We start from the raw sequence: 17642 nt of genomic DNA on the forward strand, positions 1-17642 counted from the left end.
CACACACTGCCCTTCTGCTCCCTGCCCCTTCTGCTTACATACTGCCCCTTCTGCTTACATACTGCCCCTTCTGCTTACATACTGCCCCTTCTGCTTACATACTGTCCCTCTGCTTATATACTGTCCCTCTGCTTATATACTGTCCCTCCTCTTCACCTCCGCTCTGCTTGCACACCCCCCGTCTCTGTTCATTCCGCTCGCAGTCAACCCACTTTGCTCATACTCTGCCCCGTGTGCTGCCTGCCCCTTTCGCTCAAGCTGCCTCTTTTCCTGCCACTTCAACTCATACTGCCCCATCTTCTCCCTGCCCTAGCAGGTCCTCCTACATCAGTACTACCCGCTCAATGTCAGTACACACATAAACATACTGAACACATTCATGTGGTCTTCAGAAACAAAGGCAATCCGATTACAGGTCTGATCTTCAAAGCTGCTCGGACCTTGCAGCCTGTCCACTTTGCCAGGGTAGTTAGATCACTTCCCAGTGGTTATTGCTTTAGGCCTGTTTGATAAGGCGAGGAATCAGTAGAAATCGGTTTCATTCAGAAGAAAAGTTGCTTCTCCTCGGTAAGAGTATTTCTGGTGGATGCTGTCTCTATCCTCAGATGCCTCACCTCCCCCCGTCCTCCCTTGATGAGTTAGTGTCCTTACTAATAAGACCACAAGGTATGCAGAGGTATCATCTGCTGTGTGATGTCTGTCGTTTACCTCTCCGTTAGACAGTTACTCTCCGAAGGCCTCAATGTGGCCAGTGGAAAAGGAAAGGAACTGCCGCCAGCTACCAGTCTCAGTGAGCTGTTGATGGACTTTCTCCGGTCATTGCTCACTCGTTTGATAAAGAATATAATATGTATATAAATTGCACTGTGGGTAACAGGAAAATTGCCCGGCACTTCACGTATCTCAGATACTGGTCCCCACCAGTATTTTTAGGTCTCGCCTGAGCGCTAGCGCATGCGTTAGCTCAGGCGAGACCTTTAGTAAGCGGGTTTTGAAAGTGCTGCCTGGTGGCCTAGCGCTTGCGTTCCCGTGAGCGTGCACGTGCGCAGCCGCCCGATCACTTCAACTTTTTCATGCTGCTGCGCGCGCCTCACTTCAATGCCCCGCCCCCTCCCCACCACAGAGCGTGTCTCGCAGCTTGTTTTTTTTTTTAACTTTGAACGCGAGGCGCTCTGCCCTTAGATCCTATCTTTTTTTACATGTGGGTTTTCAAATTAAATTGCACACGCGAATACGCTCTTCATTTTGCATTAAACAATTAACTTCTATGGAAGCAAGGGCTTAACGCCTTAACCCCTAACTGCCCGAGGATGCGTTCGAGTTAGCTTGTTTAAAAAAAAAAAAACACAATTTTACTGAGGGAAACACAATACGAAAGTCTGATTTCCAAGCAATAAATAAATACAACACTGCTGCAATTCTCGAGTAGAGTGTGAGAATCGAGACTGGATGACGGGAAGTCTGGCAGGGGTCACCAGAGTTTTACTGTCGGGTAACTCGAGTTTCTTTTTAGGTTTACTATTGTAATCGTGGCACAAAGGTTCACCTGACACAATTTACTGCATCTGCCAGTCCAAAAGCAAATACATTTTGCAACCTCCTCCACATTTTTTTCAGAAAGTTCACGGCAACAACAGCAACAAGCATTGGCATAGCCAATAGGTCTCCCCTTTGGGACCTTATAAGTGTTTAGCCATGCAACAGTTGATGTTGTTGCACCACGGATATTGGGCTGCATAGTTAAATACTTATAAGGTCCCAAAAGCGAGACCTATTGGGTATGCCAATGCTTGTTTATATTAGTTATCAAAAACCATCACTGAGATATACACACATAAGACTAGGATTCAGAAGGAGATGGACAGGAAGGCTTCCAGCCTGAATGGAGCCCTGAAGAAGTGCAGTGGAGCGCGAAACACGTGTTGGCTTTGTACAGACTGCGGCTATGTTTTGACTGCTTAAGAAAAAGAAATAACAACAAAAATAAATGAACTCAGAAGATTTGATTTTTATTGATGTCTTATGTGTGTATATCTCAGTGATGGTTTTTGATAACTAATATATGCTGCAAACAATCATTCCTGAACCTCCTGGTATGGCGAAAAGGAATGAAGCGAACTCCTCTTAGTGGCAAAAGAAGTTGAATTTATTAATCTCTCAACTGCCTGTCATGACTCGTTTCGGCTGGAACGTCGGCCTTGATCATATATATATATATATATATATATATATATATATATATTCACTGAAAAAACCATAGGTTTAAACACACATGTTATAGTTAGCGGAAATTTTACTGATAAAAAACCAATGAAATTCCCCCGTTATAGTTAGTGCAGGAAACTATAACTCACGCGACCGCAATCCTCTGCTGATGCTAATACTGTATTTAGACACTTATTTGCCCATGTCTTCTTCCATAAATTTTTAGCTATACATATATTACAAATATTTTTTTTTCATAAAGACACATATGTCATCAGCAGAAGATTGCGGTCGCGTGAGTTATAGTTTCCTGCACTAACTATAACGGGGGAATTTCATTGGTTTTTTTATCAGTAAAATTTCCGCTAACTATAACATGTGTGAAACCTATGGTTTTTTCAGTGAATTTGCAAGGTTTTTTAAATGCTAATTCCTAACTATAACGTGTGTGAAACCTATGGTTTTTTCAGTGAATTTGTACGGTTTTTTAAATGCTAAGTTACTTTACGCCATTCGTGGCGTGCGCGCCCACTTAACGCAGTTCGTTCCGTGCGCGCACGGTGCGCTTCGCGCACCGTGCGCGCACAGTGAGCACGCGGTGCGCTTCGCGCACCGCGCGCCCACTTTACGCAGTTAGTGCCGTGCACGCACGGTGGGCACGAGGTGCGCTACGCGCACCGCGTGCCCACATTACGCTAGATGGGCCATGTACGCACGATGGGCTTCGCGCACCGTGCGCACATGGAGGACATATTATGCGCTTCCTTGTGATAGGTAATCTGTTGAAATTTTTTGGGGAAATGCTGTGCTCCTATATGCCATGCACAAATGGTGGCCTTCGGCCACCATTTGCACACGGGGTGGAGAGAGTGGGGTTTTTTTTTTTTTTAATAATTATTTACCGTACGCGTACGGTAAGCGTACGGTAAGCGTAATCAGCGAAATTTTCGAAAAATAAAAAATTACCGTTTTTTGCCTTGGGGGATCTTTGAAAACTCAACTAACATGGTTATGTGCATGGGCGCTGTCTAAACAGCCCCTTTATATGTTTTTGGCATTTGTTTATCAGCTCCCCCCTCAGAGTGCGAGAGAGAAAATGGCGGCCGCCGCTTCCTGGTTTCGACCGATTCGAATGTTTACTAAGATCTAAGGGCCAATCAGAATCACGCTCGCGCACGCCACCGTACGCGTACGGTAAGCGCACCGTAAGCGCACCGTAAGCTGGCTCAGATATATATATTGATTTAAAGGCTATTTTCTCAGAATCTACTGAACAGATTTACACCAAACCTACAAAAGGCACTTCCTTGACCTGAGGACTACCTCTCTGCCAAATTTCAAGTAATTCTGTTCAGCCGTTCGGGCTGTAGCTGTGTCTAAAGGTCCTATGGAAAAATGCATGGGAAAAACGCGTTTTGGGACCCCCCTTTTATCTCAGCCCCCGCTTGACGAATCCCCCCGAGACTTTCAGGGTAGGAGCGGAGCGTAGCGCCCCACCTATTTTGAAAGATTCGCAAGGATTCGTCGACCGGCGCAAAAGTTATTCAAAATAGAATGTTGCGGATTTCCTATGGAAACGTGGTCCTAACTATAACTACCTACTGGCGACCGCCAGTAGGTTATATATATATATATATATATATATATATATATATCCATATCCATATCCAAAGTTTAAGTGTTGAGCAACTCCAATATGAAGCATCCTACAACATGGCCTTTTGCCATCCAGGCCCAGCTCAAAATTTACAGATGCCTTTTACCACTCCAGGCACAGTAATACAGCTTTGAATAAGTAAAATACCATCCAAGCCAACCTGGAATGAATAAACGCAACCACTGACGTGTTTTGCTCGTATTAGGGCTCTTCAGAGAGATATAGTTTTGTCCAGCCAAAAGGAAGCACCCAATATAAGTCAAGACCATTCCCTTTCAGGCTTAGAGTGCCACATAAATTATGCAATAAAGGAAGCAGGGAACTCTGGGTAGTTCCCAAGTTTTAGTGAAGACTACCTCCAATATGGCGCACCCTAGAACACCACTGACACTCTGCTCACCTCAAATGCCTGTTTTTCTAGCATCGTTTTTAAGCATAGGTTTAGCACAGTGCCATCCACTCTGAGCTAGAAAGTGACAAAGGATTTTGCCATTTTGACAGCAAAAGCCACAAATGAGAGCCTTTATTGCTCATGTCTTTAACCTTGCAGCTAGAGATGCACTCCTGCGGACGGCCCAGAGAGCAGAACATATTAAATGTGGCTCTGTGAAAGACCTGTTCTTCCCACAATGCACACTTTAAGTTCAACAGCAATGCTGAACATTCACAGAGGAGAAACAGAAACTGAAAATGATTCAATTGGAGTACTTGCTTCTTTGCCTGGCAAAATTAAAGGCCATATATAAAGATAAGACCTACTTTTTGGACAGGTCCGACAAAGCTTGGGTTTGGGTGAAAGAAAGGCGAGCCCAGAAACAGAACCAGCTCCCAGCCGCGGGCTCATAGAAGAACACAGAGTCAATAGAATGGGAGCCGCATGAACGGAGTTGTCAGAGACACAGGAGAGGACATTGATCAGAAGACCCGAAAGCTAGGAATCCAACGTTTCATAAGTTATATTGCTCACTCTCAGTGGAAGATGACGCAGCTGAAGATTCTATGTTTAAAGTATTTTATTCATTTAAGCACGTCACATCCAAACTCCTATACAGCAACATGAGATCAGCCATTGAAAGGAGGCAAGAGTCTGGCATGACACAATATATCAATACAAACAACCCCCACCCCTCAAATGCCCCAACGTCCCCCAACTCCCCCCCCCCCCCCCCTACCCACCCCACCCCTCGTCCAGTGCGCTACTAACAGACCGTCCCTCTCCCCAAGCTGTTTGGAAACGGGGAAAGAAGGATCCGTCCCCCTCACGGAGCCGACGCTAGCGGGCTCGTAAGCCTCAGGAGGCGAAGGTACCTCGGACAAGTGAGCTCCCTAAACTCTGTGACCAGCAACGAGTGGAATGGTTGCCATAGTTCATTAAATTGCGTTACATCTCCAGCCACCACCAAAGACAGTTTCTCCATCCCCAGCACATGCCACAGCCGGTGGAGCCACCCTGTTATCGTGGGTACCGTGTCTGTACGCCAGTATATCAAGATATTCTGCACTGCAGATCCAAGTGCAATGGCGATCTGCCTGCCCCTTCTGGACTTGAGGGGATACATTAGGTCGTTTGGGAGTCCTAGCAAAGTGTAGGCTGGGAAGCGCGGGAGCTCTAGGCCGAAGTGAGAATCAATTTCGTCCAGCACTTCTTTCCAGTAGCCCAGTAGCAGGGGACAGTCCCAGAGAATGTGCGTGAGTGTACCCCGGAGTCCGCACCCTCACCAGCATGCGTCTGTCTTGCTATGGTCAAACTCGTGGATCCGCTCAGGCGTATAATACCAGTAAGTGGACACTTTAGTAAAAGTATCAGTGAGTCCCATGTGATAAGCTGAGTGACGCGCCCTAAAAGAAATGTGTTCCCAGTCCTTGGGGCTCAGTGTCCTCCCAAGCTCCCGTTCCCATCTCACCCTCCCCGGATTATAGAAATGTGTAGGAGGCATTTGCAAAAACTTGTACAGATCCGAGATTAGTTTCGAGTCCGATGTACGGGACAGCAGCCATCTCTCACACGGTAAGAGCCTCCTATCCGCCACCTCCCTCACCTGTGGCTGAAGGGCCCAATGCCGAACCTGCACATAGCGGTACCTCTCCGTCTCGGGGAGCGAGAAGTCCAGCCGAAATTGTGTGAACGGGATAACACCCTCGGGGCCATACAGGTGACATAATGCTCTACATCCCGCCTGCCGCCAATGCGTGAAGGCTCCCTTCTCCATCCCAGGAGCAAAGGCCGGATTATCCACTATCGGCGAGAGTGGCGAGGGAAATGTGGTGAGGCCATATCTAAGGTAGGTCGCATCCCAGACCCGCAGTGGCCCTCTAGTAATGAAAGAGGCGTAGAGGTTCCTAGGTCGGTGGGACCGGTGCAGAAACGGTATCTCCTGCAGGGGCCGACCCGCCACCGCCTGGTCCTGAAAGAGCCAATGCTTATCCGACTCCCACTTACACCATTCGACCAGGTACCGCAATTGCGTCGCCTGGAAGTATTTACGAAAGTCAGGAATTCCTAGGCCTCCAGCGTCGGTAGACAAAAGGGAGAGGGACCTACGTAACCGAGGCTTTTTCCCCCGCCAGACGAACCGGGCCACGTCCGACTGCAATTGCTGTATCCACCCTTTAGGCGGCAGCAGCGGCAGAGCCCTGAACAAGTAGAGTACTTGCGGCAAGATCGTCATCTTGACGGCAGCTATCCTGCCCAACCAGGCTAGAACCCCGCGATTCCAGCGGCTGAGCTCACTTTTGATCTTGGCACCCAGGGCCCGATAGTTGGCCGAAACCATAGCTGACAACGTTGGAGCAATCAGAATCCCTAAATACGGTATTGCCTCCGAGGACCAAAGTAACAGGAACCTGTTCTGCAAATATGCCTTAGTATCAGGTGCCAGGGAAATGTCTAAAGCCACCGACTTCTCCATATTTACTTTGAAGCCCGAAACCGCGCCGAACGCTGCCAGTTCTTCCATACAGGCTGGCAGCGATGTCCGGGGAGTATCCAGCGTAAAGATGACGTCATCCGCATAGAGGCTAACCGCATGGGTAAAGCCTCCCATCCGTATCCCCACCACCGCCAGCCTCGTCCGCACCCGCTGAGCGAACGGCTCCATGTAGAGGGCAAACAGCAAGGGCGAGAGCGGGCAGCCCTGCCTAGTGCCTCTCTCGATGGGAAAAGCTGCCGAAGTGTGTCCGTTAACCCTGACCACTGCCGAAGGCCCTCTATAGCAATTAAGAATCATAGTACGGAACCGTTCCCCGATGCCCGCCTTCACCAGCACTTGTTCCAGAAAGGGCCAGTGCACCCGATCAAACGCCTTTTCTGCGTCAACCGCGAGCATCATCCTCTCACCCGGAACCCGGGAAGCCTTTTCCAGGAGGTGGACCACTCGTTTCGTATTATCCACCGTCTGCCGCCCCGGAACGAACCCCGCCTGATCCGGGTCGACCAGGTCGGGCAGATGCAACGCCAGGCGGCGTGCCAGAATTCAAGTATAGAGTTTCAGGTCGACATTCAGGAGAGATATCGGCCGATATGAGCCACAGCGTGTCGGATCTTTCCCCGGTTTGGGGATAACCGTGACGGATGCCCTCAGGAGGTCAGGCGAGATGGCTCCAGGTTCCGCAAAAGAGTTGAAGAGGCGGGCGAGGATGGGCGCTAACGACCCGCAGAATGTCTTATAGAAGAGGGCGGAGTAACCATCCGGACCTGGCGCTTTGCCGTGCTTAAGTCTGGCAATGGCTGTCACTACTTCCTCTATGCTAATGGCCCTGTTCAGGTGGTCAGCCTGCCCCGGGTCTAGAGAGGGCAGAGTGACTGAGTCCAGATAGGAGGTCATAGCCGGAACATCCGGCGGATCCCCCGCGTAAAGGGTTCCATAGAACCCTCGGAACGCGGCCGAGATGCAGGCATCATCCGTAACCACCCCGCCCGCGGGATCAGAGAGTTCCCTCACCAACTGGCTCTGCCGGGTGGCCCGGAGTCTGTTGGCCAGAAGCTTGCCACAACGGTCCCCCCCCCAGTATAGAAAGCATGGCGCAATCGGAGGGCCGCATACTCCGCTCGGTCTACATCCAGGGCGGCAAGAAGTTTCCTCGCTTCCTTAAGCTGCCGCCAAATCCTCGGAGCCCCAGTTCTACGGTGAATCAACTCCAGCTCCCGGACTCCATCGGTAAGCTCATCCCTCTTGATCGTGCGCTCCCTATTTTCGGCCGCGGAGATGGAGAGGAACTCCCCCCGGAGTACCGCTTTCAGCGCCGCCCATTGGGTGGCTCTAGTGGTGTCCGTGTTATCATTATGTGCCAAATATTCCCTAAGCACCCGCTCAATACGATCCGTCACCGTTTTCCTATGCAGTAGGGTATCCCGGAGGCGCCAGACCCTCGCCGGGGCGGCAGACGACGGCAAGCAAAAGGAGGCCTCAACAGGGGCATGATCCGACAAGGAGATAACTCCCATGTCCACCGTGGACACCAGGGCCTGCGTCGGTGAGGTGACCAGTAAATGATCAAGCCGCGCATAGGTCTTGTGCGCGTGGGAATAGTAGGAGTAATCCCTGGCGACGGGGTGTTTCTGGTGCCAGAGGTCCCGAAGGTCCACCTCCGCAAGCCGAGCCTTACAACCCGCGGAGAATTCCCCGACTTGCGGGGAGCGCTGCACCGATCTGTCGATCACCGAGTCAAAGACCATATTAAGATCTCCCCCGAGGATAACATGCCTATCCGGCGAGGCCGAAATCTCCTCCACCGCGGACTGCAAGAACCGCTCCTGTTTATCATTGGGGCTATAAAGGGAACCTATTGTGAATGTGATGCCCCCCACCCGAAACCTGTGCGCCAGCATCCTCCCTTTTATTTCTGCAAATTTGTGGATGTGTTCCCCTCCGAAGTGTCGAGCCACTAATATCGCTACCCCGGCCGTCTTCGCATTACCGGAAGAAAAGAACTGCGTCGGAAATTTACAGGAGCGCAGCCTATGGGTATCCTGTGGCAAGAGATGGGTTTCCTGTAGAAGGCAGATGTCCGCCCGGGTGTTTTCTAACAAGGAAAGCACCGCTTGCCGCTTAACTGGGTTGTTCAGTCCCCTAACATTCAAAGTCACAATCTTAAAAGTATGTGGAGACATAGTAAGAACTACGTAGGAAGGCGCATGTGTCCTGCATGGTGACTACAGTGGAAGGGCCGAGCCCCCCCCCCACTCAAATCGCAAGCTAGGCTCCCAAAAGCAGGAGGCAGCGCCTCTCCCCTCCGCGGCGCGCATCCTAGTACCAATCGCCAACCCCAATACAACCAGGTCTCTCCCCACCCTCCCGTCGCCCCGACCTTCCGCCTCCCCGTACATCACCCCTGAAGCACAAAACAAAACAATGTGGGGAAGCGCAAGCAAAGCAGCAAATCCCTGCACCACGCATTGGACAACCCCTACCCCCACACCCAACTCCCACGACCCCCCCCCCAGTACCCCAACACCCCTAACCCTCCCCTGTCAAACCCAAAACCCCGTCCCCGTCCCCCCGAGAAGGAAGGCAGGGAAACCATTGTCCAAGGCCAGCCCAACGGCAAGTCTATGGAAAAGTCTCGAAAGTGGACGTCCAGCCACAACGCCACCCCCGCTCACCCCCCCAGGCCCCCAAACCTGCGAAAGAAGCAATGTCGGTCTCCCCCCGGAGAAGTCCTAGGCAGTCAGAGCGACCTCTTCCGCCGTCGTTTCTCTAGCGACCTCACGCACCGCATTGTCCATTTCAGCCCGGATAGTGGGCGAGTCCGGTCTCACCGAAGTGGACGAAGATCTGCGACCGGGGACCGACCGCCAGCCATCCCGGGTAATCCGGCGTCGACGCGGAGTGGGGGCATAGTCATCAGTTGCCGTGATGCCCAGGACGGTGCAGGTTTCCTGAAGGGAGCGCAGCTGATGCAGTATTCCGTTCCAGCGGAAGATAATGCGAAAAGGGTGGCCCCACGAGTATTGAACACCATGTTCCCTCAGGAAGTCAGTCACAATTTTAAAGGACTTGCGCTTCTGCAGGGTGACCACAGAAAGATCCTGGAAGAGGGCCACCCTGTGGCCTCTGAACTCCAGAGAGGGCCTAGTGCGAGCCACCCGCAGGATCCTCTCCTTCAGGGGGTAGTCGGGTAGGTAGGCCAGAAGGTCGGGGGGGGCGCCGATGCCCCGCGCCGCGGGCCCACTCTATGAGCCCTATCGATCCTGATGGAAAAGTCTGTCGGCTCTCCCAGGACCTCCCGGAACAAGTCCTGCAAGTAGGCGGCCACGTCCTCTCCCTCGTCTCCGAGCGGCACGCCCCGGACCCTGACGTTGTTCCTCCGGGAACGGTTCTCGAGGTCCTCCACATGCGCCTGCAGGTCAATCTGCTGGTCCCGGAGCCTGATCACTTCCTGCTGGAGCTGTGTGAGTTCCCCATCCCGGGCATGGCCCGCTTCCTCCACCGACGAGACCCTCTCACCCAGGCCATCAACCTCTCTCCGGACCTCTCGCACCTCTCCCGCCACTTCCTGCTTGAGGGTCTGGAAGTCCTCCCGCAAGGTGCTGAAAAGCGACTCCAGGAATGACCTGGTAACTGGCGGCTCCCCTCCGCTCGTCCCCTGCGAGCTGCCAGCCGCACCCGGGGAGAGCTGTCCACGATCCGGCCGTGCAGTGCTCCTGCTCAACAGTTCCGGTAGGGTGCGGTCCCCCTTTCTGTTCCCCTTGCTGCCGGCCATCCTGGGCGCCGAGGGGAGGCGCACAATCCACACCAGCGGCAGCAGAGCCCACCGCACCGCCGAGCCACCCGGCCCGAGACCGCCCTAGCTGGCCAGGCAAGCCGCTTGCTCCTGTGGCAGAGGCCGCCCCCGCTCACCACCTCTTCGCGTTCTTCGGGCGGCAGCGCCCTCCAACTCTACTGCCGCGCGAGGCCAGCTGAACGTACCACCAAGTGCCCGATCGCAGCCTCAGTCCTCCGGGCACTGCCACACCAGTAACTTCCCGGGCGGGCCCAGGTCCTGTCCTCACATGGGGGCAAACAGTTCCCCGCAGCCTCCACGGTCCGCCGCTGGCATCCGGGGCCCCACTGGGCCTGAGAGGCACCGCCAGGCACTCCTCACCTCCAACTTGGCTGCTCCGGCGGGTCGGCCTCGTGCTTCTGGCCGGTCCAGGCAGGGCCCTCAAAGTCCGTGAAGCCGCTCCGATCCCGCACCCGGCCGGTAAACGGCCGTCCGCCGCAACAGGGCTCCAGCGTCTCTCCACCTCCGTCCCTCGCGCTCTGCGCCACAGCCCGCAGCTCCTCTTCCGGCCGCGCCGACGGCCTCCGCTCCACGCCGCGGACTCGAGTAGGTGCTCCAGGCGGACCCAACTGCACTTCCGGTCGGGTCGCGTCCTCCGAAGGTCGCGACTCAGCGTCCCCGGCCACCGGCAATGCCTGCTGATGCGCCGATTTTCCCCCCGGCAGGGTCCGCAGGCTCTTCACCACCCCCTCCGTCGCCGGCCATCAACGACGGGGGGAGACCAGTAGCGGCAAGTGTGTTCCGGGGCCTGGGTCGGGGGAGCTCGCTGAGGCCGCATCCTCCTACCCCGCCATCTTGGCCACGCCCCGCAGCTGAAGATTCTAAACTGGCCCGGTGGCACACGTGATTGTCCTTCCGGTGTCACACTGCATCTGTGCCCGAATACAAACTGAAAACGATTGGGGTGCCAACCAAAGGCTCTTCCTTGGACACAAGTTTGATCTACACTGGTTACCTTTTACCTTATTTCTGGTTTCAATTGTGTTCCTTTACCTTTGGGACTTCGCAGTGGGAGACAAATGCGACTGGGGAGAAGCGTATGGTGGGGGATCTGGTGGCTGTAGACTTATGTTTGGGAGTTTGTTGTAAGTTGAGGGACCACAGACAATCCACAGGACACAATTGCATAGGACACAAATCACATGGCGGGTCCCATGAATAGGGTAGACTGTGGGGGATATAAGGTCTTATCCTGGAGTGTCAGCTGCCGGACTAACCGCATTAAAAGGGCGGCAATCATACAATTTGTCAGAAGGCATACCTTATGGGTGCCAATTGTGCTTTCCTAAGTAGACACGGTTGTCACAGGATGTATCAAGCCGGTTTCACCTCTTGTTCCAGAGGGGCGGCCATCCTCCTTGAGAGATCCTTCCCCATGGTAGTTGAAAGGGGTGAATCATGAAATTTCGGTAGATATGTCCTGATATCAGATTCAGTGCAGAGGCAGAAGTGGTCTATCTTCTCGGTGTATGTCCTCCCCGGTACTTCTTGACAACACCCTCAGGCAACATACCTCCCTCTTGTCGCATACTGTTTCAGGCAAGCTCATGGTAGGAAGGAACTTCAATGCAATCATGGATGCCCAATACCCACGCAGAGCACCTACACTGAGGGCCCACAAGCTGTCTCAGTGGGTTGCCTCCCTAGGTTTGGAAGATGCCTGGCGCATCTAACACGGGGGCAGGTCCTTCGCTTACTTCTCCAGAGCACACAGCTCGTTCCCACGCATTGATAATGATATCCTCTGCACAGCAAACGTACGAGATGTAGCATGAGTGGCTATATTACCCAGAGCGATCTCTGATCGCTCTCCAGTTTTGCTCAGCTTCTACTGTCTATCTGACCCACCGTACGGCATGTGGCGGGTAGGTGCTTGGTGGCTTGTAACTAACAACTTAATGGCAGCACTGAGATAGGATGCACCGGAATATTTTGTCCCAAACACTCACTTGGTGCAATCGGCATTTACCTTATGGGAGGCATTTAAAGCTGTGGTGAGGGGGAGGGCCAAGGCCTATGTTAAAGGAAAGAGAAGAAAGACGGATGCTGACATTTTCGCCCTCGAGACACAACTGACACAGCTGTGGAACACAGTCTGTTCCACAGCTGTGTCCACAGAGAAGCCTTGTCTTCTTCAGGAGGTGGAGTTGTTTAAGTCCCAACCAACTAAACTGCCACGTTACGGATACAGCAAACAACGAGGTGATGATGGACAGAGTGCTGAAACTTTTCAAACACTCACTTCCAGTCACAAATCTGGGTTGAGTCCATCATCATTCTTTAGCTCACTTTGCCTCCCCAGTTCAGACACAGCTATATGCAAATCAGTCTTGACCCTGTGCCTCATGGGAACAGTCCAGCCCGAACTGCCAAGCCATGTCTTCCCTGGACCGGAAACAAGCATCCTGGGACCAGTTTCGGGCTAACAGCACTCATCAGCCAGGCTAGCTTGAATCCAGTGGCAAAGTGAGCAAGGGACCCACGTCTCGAAACAGCTAACATTTATTCCACGGTTTTCATTACAAAAAAGTAATATGCAGATCAAAGAGAACGTGACTAAATGCTGCATTTTTTTTTAAATTGAGAAATGCCCTTCAAAAATAAATGTTGTGATATCATTAAATTGTAGGAGTCGGCACTAGGATACTTTCTTCTGATACCACGCCTGCAGGCTGAAGATTAGTGTTCCATTGGTTCATCTGCCTTCTCTACGACTTCTTCAGCAGGTTGCGTAACCTTTCTTTGTGGCCTTTCTTCAAGGCCTTCCAGGAATGTGGCTACATCATCATCATAGATTGTAAATTCCATGTCTTTACCAACGATGTCAACGGAAACATTGTTTGTGGCCAGGTCTTGTTCTGCTGGGAGGGTTTCTCTTAAAGCACGCAAACCATGCTTCACCAATTCATTCAGATTACATTCAGCTAATTCCGTCATGTGTCTTTCCAAATAAGTGAGAGCGGACTGTGAACGAGCTCATAAAGACATGGCTTTGCAGTCAAAATAGTTAGCAGAGGGGCATGTTTGGATAATGAGGCCCCATATCGTCAAAACCAGCTATCAATTATCCCACACCATATGGTCTTCTTCCATAACACTGTGTTTTGCTTCCAGTGAGGGCCACTAGATGAGACACTGGGAGAGGCCGGTCAAAAATAAACTGTGTGAATCCAGACACTCTTGACGCATGAAGTTGCATAAGAGCCTGGCGTCTGCAGTCAGACCAGCAATTGAGATGCCAGTGTGGTGGCCTACATTGAGAATTTTCTTCTGATGAGCGGCAAGTTCAGGTAGCTCTAGGGTTACCAGAACAGCGTGGGTTTTAGATTTCAGCCCTACAGTCGCAGAGCCTTGCTTCACTGCTTCCATGGCATATTCGATTTGATGAATTCGGCCCTGAGGGCTCCAGTCACATTGTTGTCATACTGGTTGTGAAACATGCTGCCAATCACACCTGTAGAGACCTGTCCTCTGAGACCGGCCAAACATTCATGCGTACTTTGCATGTTCTCCATGCTGGCTGCATTGCAGCCTACATGGAGAACATGCCCAACCTCCCATTCCCTGGCTGAGCACCATGCATTGCAGCGTTGTGATTGGTCAGGGGAGCCTGGGTGCTTGGTGCTTCCTTCTTCCTTTGCAGAGAAGACACCAGGAAGAGGACGGAAGACAGACGGCGGCCGGCCAGGAGGCTGGCCGGCAGGTAAGTGTTTTTTTTTTAATTTAAAATCCCTCTCCTTCATCCCCCTGCCCCACTGTTGCTTGCCAGGAGCAGCCGCTCCTGCCCTTGTCTCAACTGCTGCTTATGGCACTGGTGTGTTTGTTTGCCGGCGTTTGGAATCGCATGCTAGGACAGCATGGGGGCTGTCGTCCCTGTGTGGGTGTATGTGGTTGTGTGAACGGACTTCACAAAATGTGTAGTTCGAGCGCCAGAGGCCTCTCCTGGTTTGTTGTGCGAGTCCTGCAAACCACAACAGAATATCAAACCATGTAGAGCACATGTATGTGATCTTCACACCAAATTCTTAAATATTTTTTTATTCATTATGTTTAATCGTGCAGCGATTCCAGGCGTGTTTTCAGTTTTATTAGGGAGGGTGTCCTTTTGAATCACACAGAAAAAAATCATCAGATTAGTCGCAGATGAGGCGCATAACCACAGCTTTCCTTCTTACTGTACATTTCTCAGTGAAGCAAAGATTGACCATTTCCTGTGTGGTTCACAAAATGTTGTTCAGTGTAGCTCTTTCCATGTATGTTAATATCATTATAATGATGCACGTGGCAGCTTCAAATCTTGTATTTAATGTGATGCTTGATTCTGTTATTTTTCGCTAAAAAGAGCAACGGGAATACTGAAGGAATATTGTTAGTACCTGTAAGCAGTAGGGGTATTGGTCCATTATTGATCCATTGATTGTCGTGCAGCAGTTACAAGGTCCACCATTCTGTGTAAACGAAGCGAACGGATGCAACACAAAGGATGATAAGACAACACTTTCTACTTGTTTCCATTTCTTGTATTGTGAATGCAGGATATCTTGAATTTTTCATCTCTAAACGCGACCACAAATACTTATCGAATTGTGCGGTGCTGGGGTGCTGCAAACACGTGGTTCTCAAAAACGTGGCTTGTTTGCTTGACCCAATGAATGTGTGCAGTTTTTCAAACGCCTTAAGTATTCTGACCCAATGGCACCGTAAGTGACGTTCTTGACGCACGTGTTACTACAACATAATCTCAATCAAAGATTCCAAATCGTTTTTCTCTTCTCTTCTCTTGATTGACAGGCGACCTGCCCTGGTCGCCCACGGTGTTAACGTGCGATCAAGCATTGTAAATAATTGTTCGAAAAGACTGTGGCCATGTTCAGCTTTGTGATTTTTTTTTTTTGCCGCCTTTCATGTGAAGAGAAAGAGCGCGAATGATTATTTATTGCCAGCATTGTTTTTTCTAAGGCATTGTAATGCTGCTGTTGATGTGTTCAAGAAACTAATTTAACAACAAAGTCCAAGTCGATAGTACTTAGTTTGACCTCAGGTTTTAGCCCTCTGAGCTATCCTGCTAACTTAGAGCAAAGATGCAAGCGTGTTGACGGTTATGAGGTGGAGGTAAGTTCTTAACACAATAGGTTTTCGGGTATGAAAACCTCTCTACCAGGGCTTTAAGTGGGATGAAAAAACTGGGGGTCTCTGTAAGGGGTGAGGCCAATGTAATTAAGGGCATGGCTTAAAAACACATAAGCTAAAAATCTGTGCTTAGCATTGTGTGTCACCCAACTAGAATGACCAACTGGCATTGGTGCAAATTCAGGACGGTGAGTGTAGAAATTCAGGACAAAGGGTCAAAATTCAGGACACATTCAGGACAGGAGGTCAAAATTCAGGACAATAGGTACGTTTTACAGACACATCAGAGGAGGTCGCGCAATAGTATACAAGTAAGCCCAGCCATATCCAAATATATTCAACCATTTGCAAACCTATCCATCATGTATCCTTCCATCTATCATTTCACTCATCCATCCCTTCATCCATTCTTTCACTCATCAATCCATCATCCATCCTTTCACCCTATCCATCTGTACACTCATCCATCCACTTTTCTACCCATCCATCCATTAACTCATCCTTCAAGCCATTTACCCTTTCACCCATCCAGCCATCCTTTCACTTACTTACTCATCCATCCACCCAGTCACTCATCCTTCCACCCATCCACCCTTTCAGTCATCCATCCATCGACCCTTTCACTTAGCCATCCTTCCTTCCATTCATCCACCCACCCATCCATCTACTCATCCACTCATGAATCCACCCATTGACCCTATCACGCATCCATCCTTTCTCTCATCCATCTATCCTTTCACTCCTTCACTCATCTATTCATTCTTTTGTCCATCTACCCTCCCTTTCACTCACTCATCCATCCTTACATCCATCATTTCACTCACCCGTCCATTCATTCACCCTTGCACTTATCAATTCATCAATCCATCCATCATTTCACTCATCCATCCACCCACTCACTCATCATCCACCTTTTCACTCACCCATCCTTTCACTCATCCATCCTTTCACTCATCCATCCACCCGTTTACCCATCCACCCTTTTACCCATCCAGCTACCCTTCCACCCATACATTCAGCTATTTACCTTTTCTCTCATCCATCCCTCCACTCACTCATCAATCCATCCATCCTCTCTCATATCCATCTATTCAATCTTTCATTCATCCATTCATCCAGCCATCCCTTCACTAATCACTCGCCCAATTTTTCATATTAATTTTGAGCTGAGCCTTTTTGAGAAGAGGCCCATCAAGAACTTCACCCTCGCCGCAGGAGCCATTCCAGGACTGGGACAGAAGCCACCCAGGGCAGAGACGGGATCCACCACAGGGGGGGGGGGGTACAGGAGCCATCACAGGCGGGGGGGGGGCACCACATGGGGGACTGGAGCCATCACTAGGGGGGACAGGAGCAATCACAGGTGGGTGAACAGGATCCACCAGGGTGGGCACAGGGGTGGGCATGCAGTATTCTAGTATCATCTTGGTCTCTTCCAGGGTGGGGTAGGGCTCGTCACCCCCTCCTGGACAGGACATCGAGAAGACAGGCTCTCTTTCCAAAATGTTAGTTTTGCCACCCCCCACTGTGATGTACAGTACTTAAAGGAGATACTCCAAGAGAACCGATTTAACTGATTGTCCTCCATACTTTGTTAATCAGTGTGGGTGCGATTGTGCCATTTCTTTTTTTTATTATATTACAAATTATAGACTGCATGTTTGAAGAACTGAGGTTTGCTTACAATTTAGTGACAGTAATTAAGCTCTGTGAAGAGAACCACCTGCTGCCTTGGTGTAATCAGGGCCCGGTTCTAGGACGTTTGGGGCCCTGGGCAGAAAGGGAATGTGTGAGGCCCCTCTAAATTGCAGACACATGGCGCATTCAGGGCTTTTTGCATCTGAATAGATGCCCCTGCTCCTGAAGCTGCAGCCCCTCCCTATCAGTC

General features: G+C 50.9%; 1 protein-coding gene and 1 pseudogene across 2 annotated transcripts in view; one reads left to right on the plus strand and one right to left on the minus strand.

Moving 5' to 3' along the window:
• The window catches only part of DISP1 (dispatched RND transporter family member 1), a 586767-nt gene that overhangs the window by 64642 nt on the left and 504483 nt on the right, over positions 1-17642 (plus strand). The gene's annotated exons all lie outside the window — the stretch shown is intronic.
• Positions 13304-14064, minus strand: LOC146821896 (proteasome subunit alpha type-1 pseudogene; annotated as a pseudogene).

The sequence above is a fragment of the Triturus cristatus genome, chromosome 6 (assembly GCF_964204655.1).
Source record: "Triturus cristatus chromosome 6, aTriCri1.1, whole genome shotgun sequence".
Lineage (NCBI taxonomy): Eukaryota > Metazoa > Chordata > Amphibia > Caudata > Salamandridae > Triturus > Triturus cristatus.